The sequence below is a fragment of the Coregonus lavaretus genome (assembly GCF_964263955.1).
Source record: "Coregonus lavaretus genome assembly, chromosome: 15".
Taxonomy (NCBI): Eukaryota; Metazoa; Chordata; class Actinopteri; order Salmoniformes; family Salmonidae; genus Coregonus; species Coregonus lavaretus.
Window position 1 is genome coordinate 2,196,367 of NC_140002.1, and position 14,186 is coordinate 2,210,552.

Genomic DNA, 14,186 nt, shown 5'->3' on the forward strand with positions numbered 1-14,186 from the left:
ACTAACACACACAGCAGCACCCTGCCTCTATCCTCACACCGTAGTAACTCTCAGCCAGACAAGAGGAACTGTCACCCACATTTTCTAAAGATACCTCCTGTTTGTTCCCTGAGCCGTACGTTATGAGGTGGTAGTGTCAGTACCTGCACCTGTCCAATGTTTCTCCTCCCACAATGTAGGTCTTTTTCTATGATTATTATAAAGAGCACTATAACACTCAGCAGCAAATACATCCACCAATTCTGATGAGCGTCCTCCTTTTCTGCTCTGTTCCTCCACGTCATTAAGAAGCTCTCCCATTCATCCGGAGTGGTTCCTCCACTATAGTGCAAATGTGTAATCCATAGCCAAAGTACCCAACCACATCTCCACATCCATCTCCAGCCTTGCCCCTCCAGCCTCCCAGCCTATGAAGAATTGCCAGCCCCGTGCAGAGACGCACATGATTGAACTTCACTAAAATGTACAGTACACCATCTTTCCTGGCTTGAAAACAGATAAAATGATCCCTCTCCTATGGAAATTGAGATTGAATCAACATAATAACAGTCCCTTTCAATGCAACAAACCAGATATAACTTCAACACTAAGTTGGTGATTTTTGTTGTTGGCTGGCCCGGTGAGGAGTGGCCTTGTTCTATTTTACTGGCACATTTGTTTTTTCCATCACCCGCAGTAGGAGAGTAGCCTAGATGCGCATTCGAGATCACAAGGCAGAGCCACGTGTAGCTGCATGTAGCCTCGTGTGCACATTAGTTGAGTTGCTAGTTAGTGAGTTACTAACCCGGTTGTAGCCCATTTTGGTCAGCAGTAGGAGAGTCATCGCTTCCTACTAGAGCAGAAAACTTGAACATACTGTATCTGTCTTTAAAAAGCCAGTCAGGTAAAGATATTATTTTGTCTTAAATGGGCAATGTCCTGGAGACAGGCTTAAAAATTAGAGTAGCATACATTTTTATTAAAATGTTAGTCATTTAGCAGACGCTCTTATCCAGAGCGACTTACAGTTAGTGAGTGCATACATTTTTCATACTGGCCCCCCGTGGGAAACGAACCCACAGCCCTGGCATTGCAAACGCCATGCTCTACCAACTGAGCTACACGGGACTATCTATCCATCTATTACATTTTAGTAATTTAGCAGACGCTCTTATCCAGAGCGACTTACAGTTAATCTATCCATCCATATCTATATCTATATCTATATATAAAGCAGAGACGAACAGGATAAATTATTATCAATTACATATGATTCTATTTATGGTAATAATAATGATAAGAATTAGTTTTTTTTATTAAGTGGTTTCTTGCGTCATATAACACAATACCATTTTCAGTCACCTATTTGGCCAATTGTGTTACAGATTATTTCATATTTTTATAAAGTGATTTGAGCTTTCGGACAAATAAAACATCAGTCCTAAAATGGTTAATGTCAGGTCGTGTATAATGTTTTAAAAAGTCTCATGGAATGTAGGCCTACATTGAACACCCACATATTGGCTATTGTAGGCGACCTCATAGAAGTCAACCGATATCTACACTGAGTGGACAAAACATTAGGAACACCATCCTAATATTGAGGTGCACCTCCTTTTGCCCTCAGAACAGCCTCAATTCGTCGGGGCATGGACTCTACAAGGGGTCGAAAGCGTTCCACAGGGATGCTGGCCCATGTTGACTCCAATGCTTCCCACAGTTTTGTCAAGTTGGCTGGATGTCCTTTGGGTGGTGGACCATTCTTGATACAAACAGGAAACTGTTGAGCGTGAAAAACCCAGCAGCGTTGCAGTTCTCGACACATTCAAAACGATGCGCCTGGCTCCTACTACCATACCCTGTTCAAAGGCACTTCAATCTTTTGTCTTGCCCATTCACCCTTCTTGAATGGCACACATACACGATCCATGTCTCCATTGTCTCAATGCTTAACAATTCCTTATTTAACCTGTCTCCTCCCCTTCATCTACACTGATTGAAGTGGATTTAACAGGTGACATCAATAAAGGATCATAGCTTTCCCCTGGATTAACCTGGTCAGTCTACAGTCGTGGTCAAAAGTTTTGAGAATGACACAAATATTAATTTTCACAAAGTCTGCTGCCTCAGTTTTTATGATGCCAATTTGCATATACTCCAGAATGTTATGAAGAGTGATCCGATGAATTGCTATTAATTGCAAAGTCCCTCTTTGCCATGAAAATGAACTTAATCCCAAGAAAACATTTCCACTGCATTTCAGCCCTGCCACAAAAGGACCAGCTGACATCATGTCAGTGATTCTCTCGTTAATACAGGTGAGAGTGTTGACGAGGACAAGGCTGGAGATCACTCTGTCATGCTGATTGAGTTAGAATAACAGACTGGAAGCTTTAAAAGTAGGGTGGTGCTTGACATCATTGTTCTTCCTCTGTTAACCATGGTTACCTGCAAGGAAACACGTGCCGTCATCATTGCTTTGCACAAAAAGGGCTTCACAGGCAAGGATATTGCTGCTAGTAAGATTGCACCTAAATCAACCATTTATCGGATCATCAAGAACTTCAAGGAGAGAGGTTCAATTGTTGTGTAGAAGGATTCAGGGCACCCAAGAAAGTCCAGCAAGCGCCAGGACCGTCTCCTAACGTTGATTCAGCTGCGGGATTGGGGCACCACCAGTGCAGAGCTTGCTCAGGAATGGCAGCAGGCAGGTGTGAGTGCATCTGCACGCACAGTGAGGCAAACACTTTTGGAGGATGGCCTGGTGTCAAGAAGGGCAGCAAAGAAGCCACTTCTCTCCAGGAAAAACATCAGGGACAGACTGATATTCTGCAAAAGGTACAGGGATTGGACTGGTGAGGACTGGGGTAAAGTCATTTTCTCTGATGAATCCCCTTTCCGATTGTTTGGGGCATCCGGAAAAAAGCTTGTCCGGAGAAGACAAGGTGAGCGCTACCATCAGTCCTGTGTCATGCCAACAGTAAAGCATCCTGAGACCATTCATGTGTGGGTTTGCTTCTCAGCCAAGGGAGTGGGCTCACTCACAAATTTGCCTAAGAACACAGCCATGAATAAAGAATGGTACCAACACATCCTGCGAGAGCAACTTCTCCCAACCATCCAAGAACAGTTTGGTGACGAACAATGCCTTTTCCAGCATGATGGAGCTCCTTGCCATAAGGCAAAAGTGATAACTAAGTGGCTCGGGGAACAAAACATCTACATTTTGGGTCCATGGCCAGCAAACTCCACAGACCTTAATCCCATTGAGAACTTGTGGTCAATCCTCAAGAGGCGGGTGGACAAACAAAAACCCACAAATTCGGACAAACTCCAAGCATTGATTATGCAAGAATGGGCTGCCATCAGTCAGGATGTGGCCAAGAAGTTAATTGACAGCATGCCAGGGAGGATTGCAGAGGTCTTGAAAGAGAAGGGTCAACACTGCAAATATTGACTCTTTGCATAAACTGAATGTCATTGTCAATAAAAGCCTTTGACACTTATGGAATGCTTGTAATTATACTTCAGCATACCACAGTAACATCTGACAAAAATATCTCATAACACTGAAGCAGCAAACTTTGTGAAGACCAATACTTGGGTCATTCTCAAAACTTTTGGCCACGACTGTATGTCCTGGAAAGAGCATGTTTTGTACACTCAGTGTATATCCATGTGGAAATGTTACGGCTCCACTGGTTTAGTTGATAGGCCACTCTGATAGGACTACATTATGCTCAAATAGCCACAATAGCCTATTGGCCACTGTCTGAAACTGTAACTTAAAGCGGGTAAAGTGTTCTCAGGTAACGTTGCACCGGAAGTTGCACAGAATGCTCGCAAAAATTAAAGTTTCAGCTCACAGTACTTACATTTGCTGGGGGAAAGATTTGAGGGAACATTGCTAGTCAACCTCCAGTAGAGGAGTCTGGCCAGCAGGGCTCTCGGCACTCTCTAAGACCCACTCAGCCTTCTTGGGAGCCAACAAATAGGGACAGCCACTCTGCCACCCCCCCCCCCCCCTCCCCCCCAAGGTGCTCTTGAGCGCTAGGTTTTATTTTCCTCTCTTATTTTCCTCCCATCTGATGAGAAAAACATCTCCCCGGGGCTCCACTGTGGCCTGTGTTGTTAGAGCCAAGTGAAAAGGCCTAGCTCCCAGCCTCTGTTCACTCTGTGTCTCTCTCATTAGTGTTGAGAAAGTTGAATGTGAAGAAGGAGCTTCATCTCCTCTCCATCTCACTCCTCTTTACTGTGATGAACCGTGCCATGTTGAGAACCACCTCCATCTCTGTCCTCTACAGAGGACAAAACATAAATATTTACTACACAACAAACATAAGAGGATAAAAATCAAAAGAATAACAATAAATACTTAAAGACTAAAAAACACCCTAAGAAAAAGCAGAGCTAAAAAAGGTGTGTTTTAAGATCTATTTTTTAAATACGTCAAAAGTTTCAGCCCCCTCAGGTTCTCTGGCAGGCTATTCCAGAGGCTGGGGGCATAGTAACTAAAAAGCAGGTCTGACATGTATTGGGATGCACAGTCGTGGATTGATTTAAAAACCAATAGAATAACCTAAAAATGAATTCTAGAACTCACAGGCAGCCAGTGCAGAGACTTTAAAACCGGTGTAATGTGTGCTCTCTTTCTGGTCTTCGTCAGTACCCGTGCTGCAGCATTCTGTATGTTTTACAGTTGACCAATGGCTTTCTTGGGTAGACCAGACAGGAGAGCATTACAGTAGTCAAGCCTGCTTGTAATAAAAGCATGGATGAGTCTCTCTGTGTCAGCCTGAGAGAGAAATGGCCGCACCTTGGCAATGTTCCTCAGTTGGTAAAAAGCTATTTTGGTCACATTCCTAATGTGTGATTTGAAATTTAGTTCAGAATCTAAAATGTTTTTTTAAAATCTTTATTGCCTGTGAATTAAAATATGTGGCCAGATTCTCTCTCTGTGCTTGGGCTCCAATAATAAGTACCTCTGTCTTGTCTTAATTTAGCTGGAGGAAGTTGTGAGCCATCCAAGTATTTAAATCACCAATACAGTCTCATTATTTATCCGTGGATCTAAAATCCTCTGGTGACACTGAAATGTAGAGTTGTTTATCGTCTGAAAATCAAGGCTGTGCTTTCTGATAACGCTGCCAAGGGGTAACATATATAAACTCAACAGTAACGGACCCAAAATCGAACCTTGTGGAATGCCACGTGATATCTATTTTCTCTGAGTTATGCACACCAAGTGTGACAAAACTCTCGACCGGTTAAATAGGTCCTAAACCAATTTAGAACTGGACCGGAGAGGCCAACCCACCTCTCCAGTCTATCCAGAAGGACATCATGGTCAACAGTGTCGAATATGCACAAAAAGCTTATTTAGCTCAGATTTTGACCACAAATTTGTTTACATCACTGTTAGTGGGCATTTCTCCTTTGCCAATATAATCCATCCACCTGACAGGTGTGGCATATCAAGAAGCTGATTAAACAGAATGATCATTACACAGGTGCACCTTGTGCTGAGACAGTAAAAGGCCACTCTAAAATGTGCCGTTTTGTCACACAACACAATACCACAGATGTCTCAAGTTTTGAGGGAGCGTGCAATTGGCATGCTGACTGCAGGAATGTCCACCAGAGCTGTTGCCAGAGAATTGAATGTTCATTTCTCTACCATAAGCCGCCTGCAAAGTTGTTTTAGAGAATTTGGCAGTACGTCCAACCGGCCTCACATCCGCAGACCACGTGTAACCACGCCAGCCCAGGACCTCCACATCCGGCTTCTTCACCTGCAGGATCGTCTGAGGGGGTGCTGAGGAGTATTTCTGTCTGTAATAAAGCCCCTTTGTGGGGAAAACCCCATTCTGATTGGCTGGGCCTGGCTCCCCAGTGGGTGGGCCTATACCCTCCCAGGCCCACCTATGGCTCCGCCCCTGCCCAGTCATGTGAAATCCATAGATTAGGGCCTAATTTATTTATTTAAATTGACTGATTTCCTTATATGAACTGTAACTCAGTAAAATCTTTGAAATTGTTACATGTTGCGTTTATATTTTTGTTCAGTATAAATACAAGAGTACAAGGACAGAAAGCTGTTTGGCATCTGTGTTAGCTCTAAGATAATTTACCACTTTAACTAAGGCTGTCTCTGTGCTGTAGTGAGCAACGAAAACCAGATTGGAATTTTTCAAAACTACAGTTGGTACTTAAAAAAATTATTTAGCTGTTTAAAAACCAATTTCTCCTGAATTTTACTTAAGAAGGAAAGGTTGGAGATTGGCTGAAAATTGCTAAAAGCTGGAGAATCTATATTACTTTTCTTCAGAAGGGGTTTCACCATAGCAGTTTTTAGTGCAGTGGGGAAAGTGCTGGTGAACAGTGAGTGATTAACACCTCTTCAGATATGCAATTCAAAACTGTTTTGAAGATGGTGGTGGGGATAGGATCGAGAAGGCAGGTAGAAGGCTTAAATTGTGATATCACTTTCCTGAGTATGTCTGTGTCAACCAGGGAAAAATCCATAGTGCCTTTGTGTGGTAGGCTAGGGACCATATCATCAAACTTCTCATCAGGTCTTACTTGACTGATACCAGGCCTAATGTTGGTTATCTTATCTCTGAACTGTGCCGCAAACTCATCAGATTTAGATGTGGAGGAAAGTTCACATACACTACCGTTCAAAAGTTTGGGGTCACTTAGAAATGGCCTTGTTTTCCATGAAAACATACATGAAATGAGTTTGAATAGGAAATATAGCAAATTAATAGGAAATGTAGTCATTGACCAGGTTAGAAATAATGATTTTTAATTGAAATAATAATTGTGTCCTTCAAACTTTGCTTTCGTCAAAGAATCCTCCATTTGCAGCAATTACATCCCTGCAGACCTTTGGCATTCTAGTTGTCAATTTGTTGAGGTGATCTGAAGAGATTTCACCCCATGCTTCCTGAAGCACCTCCCACATGTTGGATTGGCTTGATGGGCACTTCTTACGTACCATACGGTCAAGCTGCTCCCACAACAGCTCAATGGGGTTGAGATCCGGTGACTGTGCTGGCCACTCCATTATAGACAGAATACCAGCTGACTTCCCTAAATAGTTCTTGCATAGTTTGGAGCTGTGCTTTGGGTCATTGTCCTGTTGTAGGAGGAAATTGGCTCCAATCAAGCGCTGTCCACAGGGTATGGCATGGCGTTGCAAAATGGAGTGATAGCCTTCCTTCTTCAAGATCCCTTTTACCCTGTACAAATCTCCCACTTTAACACCACCAAAGCACCCCCAGACCATCACATTGCCTCCACCATACTTGACAGATGGCATCAAGCACTCCTCCAGCATCTTTTCATTTGGTCTGCGTCTCACAAATGTTCTTCTTTGTGATCCGAACACCTCAAACTTCGATTCGTCTGTCCATAAGACTTTTTTCCAATCTTACAAAAATGTATGCACGCATGACTGTAAGTCGCTTTGGATAAAAGCGTCTGCTAAATGGCATATTATATTATTATATTATATTATTATTATATATTATTCCTCTGTCCAGTGTCTGTGTTCTTTTGCCCATCTTAATCTTTTATTTTTATTGGCCAGTCTGAGATATGGCTTTTTCTTTGCAACTCTGACTAGAAGGTCAACATCCCGGAGTCGCCTCTTCACTGTTGACGTTGAGACTGGTGCTTTGCGGGTACTATTTAATGAAGCTGCCAGTTGAGGACCTGTGAGGCGTCTGTTTCTCAAACTAGACACTCTAATGTATTTGTCCTCTTGCTCAGTTGTGCACTGCGGCCTCCTACTCCTCTTTCTATTCTGGTTAGAGCCAGTTTGCGCTGTTCTGTGAAGGGAGTAGTACACAGCGTTGTACGAAATCTTCAGTTTTTGGCAATTTCTCGCATGGAATAGCCTTCATTTCTCAGAATAAGAATAGACTGACGAGTTTCAGAAGAAAGTTATTTGTTTCTGGCCATTTTGATCCTATAATCGAACCCACAATTGCTGATGTTACAGATACTCAACTAGTCTCAAGAAGGCCAGTTTTATTGCTTCTTTAATCAGCACAACAGTTTTCAGCTGTGCTAATAACATAATTGCAAAAGGGTTTTCTAATGATCCATTAGCCTTTTAAAATGATAAACTTGGATTAGCAAACACAACGTGCCATTGGAACACAGGACTGATGGTTGCTGATAATGGGCCTCTGTACGCCTATGTAGATATTCCATAAAAAAATCAGCCGTTTCCAGCTACAATAGCCATTTACAACATTAACAATGGCTACACTCTATTTCTGATCAATTTGATGTTATTTTAATGGACAAAGAAAATGCTTTTCTTTCAAAAACAAGGACATTTCTAAGTGACCCCAAACTTTTGAACGGTAGTGTATGTTTGTCAGGATTTATCAGGCCATCAATGGTCGAGAAGAGCACTCTCAAATTATTCAGATTATTAGTGATCAAGTTAGAAAAATGAGCCCGTCTGGCATTTTAAATTGTCTTGTTATATATGACAAGTTGCTCTCTCAGAATATCATAATGGACCTGCAACTTTCTCCACTTCCGCTCTGCCTTTCTGCAATTTATTTTTTAAATTTTAGTCATTTTAGCAGACGCTCTTATCCAGAGCGACTTACAGTTAGTGCATACATAATTTTTTTTCATACCCCCTGTGGGAATCGAACCCACAACCCTGACGTTGCAAACGCCATGCTCTATCAACTGAGCTACATCCCTGCCGGCCATTCCCTCCCCTACCCTGGACGACGCTGGGCCAATTGCACGCCGCCCCATGGGTCTCCCGGTCGCGGCCGGCTACGACAGAGCCTGGATTCGAACCAGGATCTCTAGTGGCACAGCTAGCACTGCGATGCAGTGCCTTAGACCACTGCACCAATTTATCTTTAATGAATTAGTTTCCTCATCCATCCAAGGGGTTCAACTTTACTGGAGCTACCCCCTGTGGTCCTCTGTAGCTCAGCTGGTAGAGTATGGCGCTTGTAACGCCAGGGTAGTGGGTTCGATCGCCAGGACCAGCCATACGTAAAAATGTATGCGCACATGACTGTAAGTCGCTTTGGATAAAAGCGTCTGCTAAATGGCATATTATTATATTATTATTATTATTGCATCAATAGTTGCCCTTAACTTGCTATTAAAGTTATCAACTAAATCATCATAAGAGGAAGGAAGAATAGGTGATGGTGTATTGTTCATACACACTTAATAATGCGTTCAGTATTACCCTGTGCTATGGGCAACAAGGTAATCAAAAATACACAGTGGTGATCAGATAAAGCAACATCAACAATAGAGGATATGTCAATAGAAAGCCCCTTGGTAATAACCAGGTCCAGAGTATGGCCACTGTTATGGGTGGGCCCAGTAACATGGTCCCGTGTAGCTCAGTTGGTAGAGCATGGCGTTTGCAACGTCAGGGTTGTGGGTTCGATTCCCACGGGGGGCCAGTATGAAAACATTTATGCACTCACTAACTGTAAGTCGCTCTGGATAAGAGCGTCTGCTAAAATGTAAAATGTGATGAAGTCCATAGAGCTCAAAAGATTAATAAATTCAGTGGCCTTGGAGTCAGTCTCTTTGCCAACATGAATATTAAAATCGCCCAACACAATGATTTTATCATAGTTCTCAAGGACAATAGACAATAGTTCAGATAAATCAGTAAAGAAAGTGGGGCAGTGCTTTGGTGTCCTATACAGGGTTATGGCCAGCACTGGTGGCTGACATTTAATCAGTGTAGCATGATGCTTAAAAACCCAAAGTCGCCAAACTACAGCTGAGAGCATTAGTAAAAATAGAGGCTGTCCCCCCAACCTTTCCCCTTTTCTGATAGAGTATGAAAATCTGTAGTCCGGGGGGGGGGAATGCTTCAATAAGAGCGGCACTACAGTCTGAAGACAGCCATGTTTCAGTGAGAAACACGCAACAAACGTCGCGCTCAGTAGCATTACATGGCGTGGTTTTTCACAGGTAAAGAGGAGAGAGATGGAGGTGGCCTTGGTGTCAGTCACCTCCATCTCACTTCTCTTTACCTGTGAGGAACCACGCCATGTTCAGAATCCCACTTCCTCCTCCACACACAAACAACTTCTCAAACCCGCCATGTTTTTTTTTTTTTTTTTGCAGACTTTTGGGATAGCTTGGAACAAGGTATTGTATTTGGCCAAGTGGCGGTCTGATTTGTACTTTAGTTCACCAGGCCTCAAACAGAGCTTGTGTTGAAGAGGCATCCTTAGTATTGTGACGTGTGCGCTCAATGTCTTAGTGGTAGTTGGTGTTCTAGAGTTACAGTAGTGTAATGCTAACACTCATTCGCTAGCATCCCCATTGGTCCCTCATATTGGGATATTCAGCTAGTGCACTCTTTCCACCCCTTCCTAACAGTCCCCATTGCATTGGTTTTTCTCTTGTACTTTGTTCAACGTAAGACTAACGTGTCAGTTTGGTCTATCTATGTCTGTTTGTGAGTGTCTACCTGTTAGCTTGTCTCTCTGTCTAGCTATGTATAGTTGTTAACACTAGCTGTAAACACACAGTTAGCTAGCAGTGTCCATTAGCATTTCTACTCCATGTTAAGTAGGCTCAGTGGAGACCGGTAGGCTGCTATTTCTGCTGCAGCATTCTGCTCCCTCCATGGGAATATTAATGGTCTTGGCCTTTTAGCTACGTCTGCACAGCAGTAGGTAGAATACTTATAGATGGGTTGTACCTGTGGAGCTGCGTGCTCATCCCTTTTGGGATGCTAATGACTGTGCTGCTCCACATCAGGACGGCAGCCATGTTGTTAGGCCGGCTTAAAGTAAAAGGTTAATACGCATTAATTAGATTTGTAAATCTTGAGGGTTCCTCATTTTGACGAAAGTCTCTGATTATTAAATACAGTTTATAGATTCACATTTATCTTCTCTCAGAGAAGTCTGCTCTTTTGACCTTGGAGATGGTAATTCACTAAACACCATTGGCGAGTTTTGTTGATTTACAGTCTAGTACCTCCCACTGCCTGGTCCCAACATTACATTTTAGTCATTTAGCAGACACTCTTATCCAGAGCGACTTACAGTTAGTGAGTGCATACATTATTTTTTTATACTGGCCCCCCGTGGGAATTGAACCCACAACCCTGGCGTTGCAAACGCCATGCTCTACCAACTGAGCTACATCCCTGCCGGCCATTCCCTCCCCTACCCTGTGCGCCGCCCCATGGGTCTCCCGGTCGCGACAGAGCCTGGATTCGAACCAGGACCTCTAGTGGCACAGCTAGCACTGCGATGCAGTGCCTTAGACCACTGCGCCACTCGGGAGAGTATCCTGTACAGACCTACCCTACACCACTGAGACAGATGTCCCAGCAACATTCGTTATGTCCTCTTCATTCACCTAGCCTGGGAGAATATTACATATGCTGAGGGTGTATTACATTGACTGTATTACATTGACTACAGTGATATACTGTAAAGCATCTCTCCTGTTGATCTCACTCCCTGTGTCTTGTAATCTCATCAGCTTCCCCTAATCAAATTCTCTCTTGAGGCAGCATTACACCCCAGCCAGCCTCCAGAGGCAAATCAACCACCGCAAATTAATCGGCTGTGAACTTGTGTACTTTCTTTTATTGAACACCCTTTGCTGTGAATGGATATTGAGGAAAACAATTTACCGCACGCCAAAACCCTCCGTTGTGATGCTAGGGTATATACTGTAGCTGTATGAAATCCACATGCACAAGAAGAGCATTGTTATCATGAAATGCAATCCCCCTGCCACGTAATCAATAGTGTTTTTTTTATAGCGCTTGTTGTGTGCTGCAACCTGCAACGGCAGACAGAGACTAAATATATAATGTTGGTGAGCTGGTACAACTAAATCACTATTACTGACCTCTCCTCTGGTCCCTGTCCACCCCTCCTCTCTTTTCCTCCCTCCCTCCCTCCCCCATCTCTCTCTCAGATGGGTGCCCGGGTCTGTGTAACAGGAATGGCCAATGCAGCCTGGGACAGAACAGCTGGCACTGTGAATGCCACACTGGCTGGAGAGGACCTGGCTGCAGTGTTGCCATGGAGATCTCCTGTGCCGACAACAAGGACAACGAAGGAGGTGAGTGGTGAAGGGTCACAGGAGGCAGGCTGAGGAAAGGCTGTAGATTTGCCTATGGGGGGGAAAAAAATGAAGGTATGACATTGTCATGCATTAGTCATGGTTTGATTTGGAATCAACAGTGGTGCACTTACAGTATTTGTGCAACTGTACTGCTGATGAGGGGGAAATATCTCTTTATTTCCTGTAAATATCCTCTTGTAAGGCACAGCAGCGTCTCTCAGGTATGGCAATTGACAAGCTATTTGATTCTCCCGGATGAGCAGTAGTCAGCCAGACAGCCAGACGCCTGCCTGGGTTTCTCTATGAGGTTTCCTCCCAGTGAGTGTTGTTAGAGGATCAAAGAGGTGTGATTGTGGGGCTAGTGTTATCAGGCCTGAATGTCCCAATTATGGAATCCTTCTGTCTGTGTGAGCTAGCACTGAGCGGGCTGGGGAGAGAGGAGAGGAGAGGCTGGCTGAATCAATGCCGCCTCCACCTCCTCCTCCCAAGAGTGCATGGGGATCAGTGACCTGGAGTTTGCTGAGATGGATGCCCATATTATCTACCCCTCCCTCCCTTGTGGAAGATGAAGTGACCCCCCCCCACCCCCCCTCCTGTGACCATTTGTGAGAGGATCAAAGACGCCTCGGAGATGGATGCTTTTCACAGGGCAAGCAGCAGCTCCGCTCCAAGCAGCCAGCCAGCCCAAGTCAGTCTGTCTGGGCAGGGTTATCTAACATGAAAATGATACCCAGGTCTATTTCTCCTTAGCTTAGCGGCTAAGTAGTGTGCCAAGGCCAGAGCTATGTCGATCTTAAAGAGTGTTTTCTCTGTGGTATGTCAGGCAATTGAGTCCAGATGCTTTTCTTACATCTTACCTTTCATCTCCCCCATCTGAGCAATAGGATAATATGATCAGAGCACAATAAGGGGTTTAAACAGCATTTCCATTTCAATGTGATGCCTGGCAGGCTGGATGTTGTGGTTAATCCAAAAATCTTCCTTCTTCAATGGAGATGTTGTCATAGTTCCTACTCTCGTCCTTAATCTGTCTGTCTGTGTTTATCAGTCTCCCTCCCTCTCTGTCTCTCCCCCTCTGTTTGTCTCTGTGTTCATTATTTCACCGAATAAAAGCTGAAAGATCAGACAGGAAAAAGTCTGTTTGCATAGTTGACGGTGTTTGTTTTGACAGTTCTGAAGAAACGCGCTTGCTTGTGTTAGCGTGTAGAAAGAGAGCGAGAGATGAAAAACGATACGCCCTTTAGGGTTGTGAGTGAAGTCCTGTTTGACTTTGATGTCAGTGTCATTGGTTTTGATTAAAAGTAGGACAGGCAGGCACTGTGCTGGGGAGCAGGTTGCGGATCACAACTTCTAAAGGAGAACCTTCGAGAAAAAATAACATCATTAGGAATGAGAAAAAATAGCACACCCATCCTAATGAAAATATAACATTAGATGAAGAGAAATAAATGAACTGTCTCATAAAAGAATCATGAAAAGAATGGAAAGGGAATATATATTTGAATCATGTATATGTTGTGGTTTATGTGGACACAGTGTACAGTCGTGGTCAAATATTTTGAGAATGACACAAATACTAATACTAAGTCTGCTGCCTCTGTTTTGATGATGGCAATTTGCATATACTCCAGAATGTCATGAAGAGTGATCAGATGAATTGCAATTAATTGCAAAGTCCCTCTTTGCCATGAAAATGAACTTAATCCCAAAAAAAAATTTCCACTGCATTTCAGCCCTGCCACAAAAGAACCAGCTGACATCATGTCAGTGATTCTCTCGTTAACACAGGTGAGAGTGTTGACGAGGACAAGGCTGGAGATCACTCTGTCATGCTGATTGAGTTAGAATAACAGACTGGACGCTTTAAAAGTAGGGTGGTGCTTGAAATCATTTATCTTTATCTATTAACCATGGTTACCTGCAAGGAAACACATGCCGTCATCATTGCTTTGCACAAAAAGGGCTTCACAGGCAAGGATATTGCTGCTAGTAAGATTGCACCTAAATCAACCATTTATCGGATCATCAAGAACATCATGGAGAGAGGTTCAATTGTTCTGAAGAAGGCATCAGGGGCGCCCAAGAAAGTCCAG

At 43.5% G+C, this 14,186-nt stretch overlaps 1 pseudogene across 1 annotated transcript in view; it reads left to right on the forward strand.

The window, feature by feature from the left end:
• Window positions 1–14,186, forward strand: part of LOC311142772 (teneurin-2-like) — a 269,215-nt pseudogene that overhangs the window by 234,773 nt on the left and 20,256 nt on the right. Inside the window, exon 13 of the transcript in view lies at window positions 11,944–12,090. The product of the transcript in view is annotated as a teneurin-2-like (transcript). The remainder of the gene's footprint in view (window positions 1–11,943; window positions 12,091–14,186) is intronic.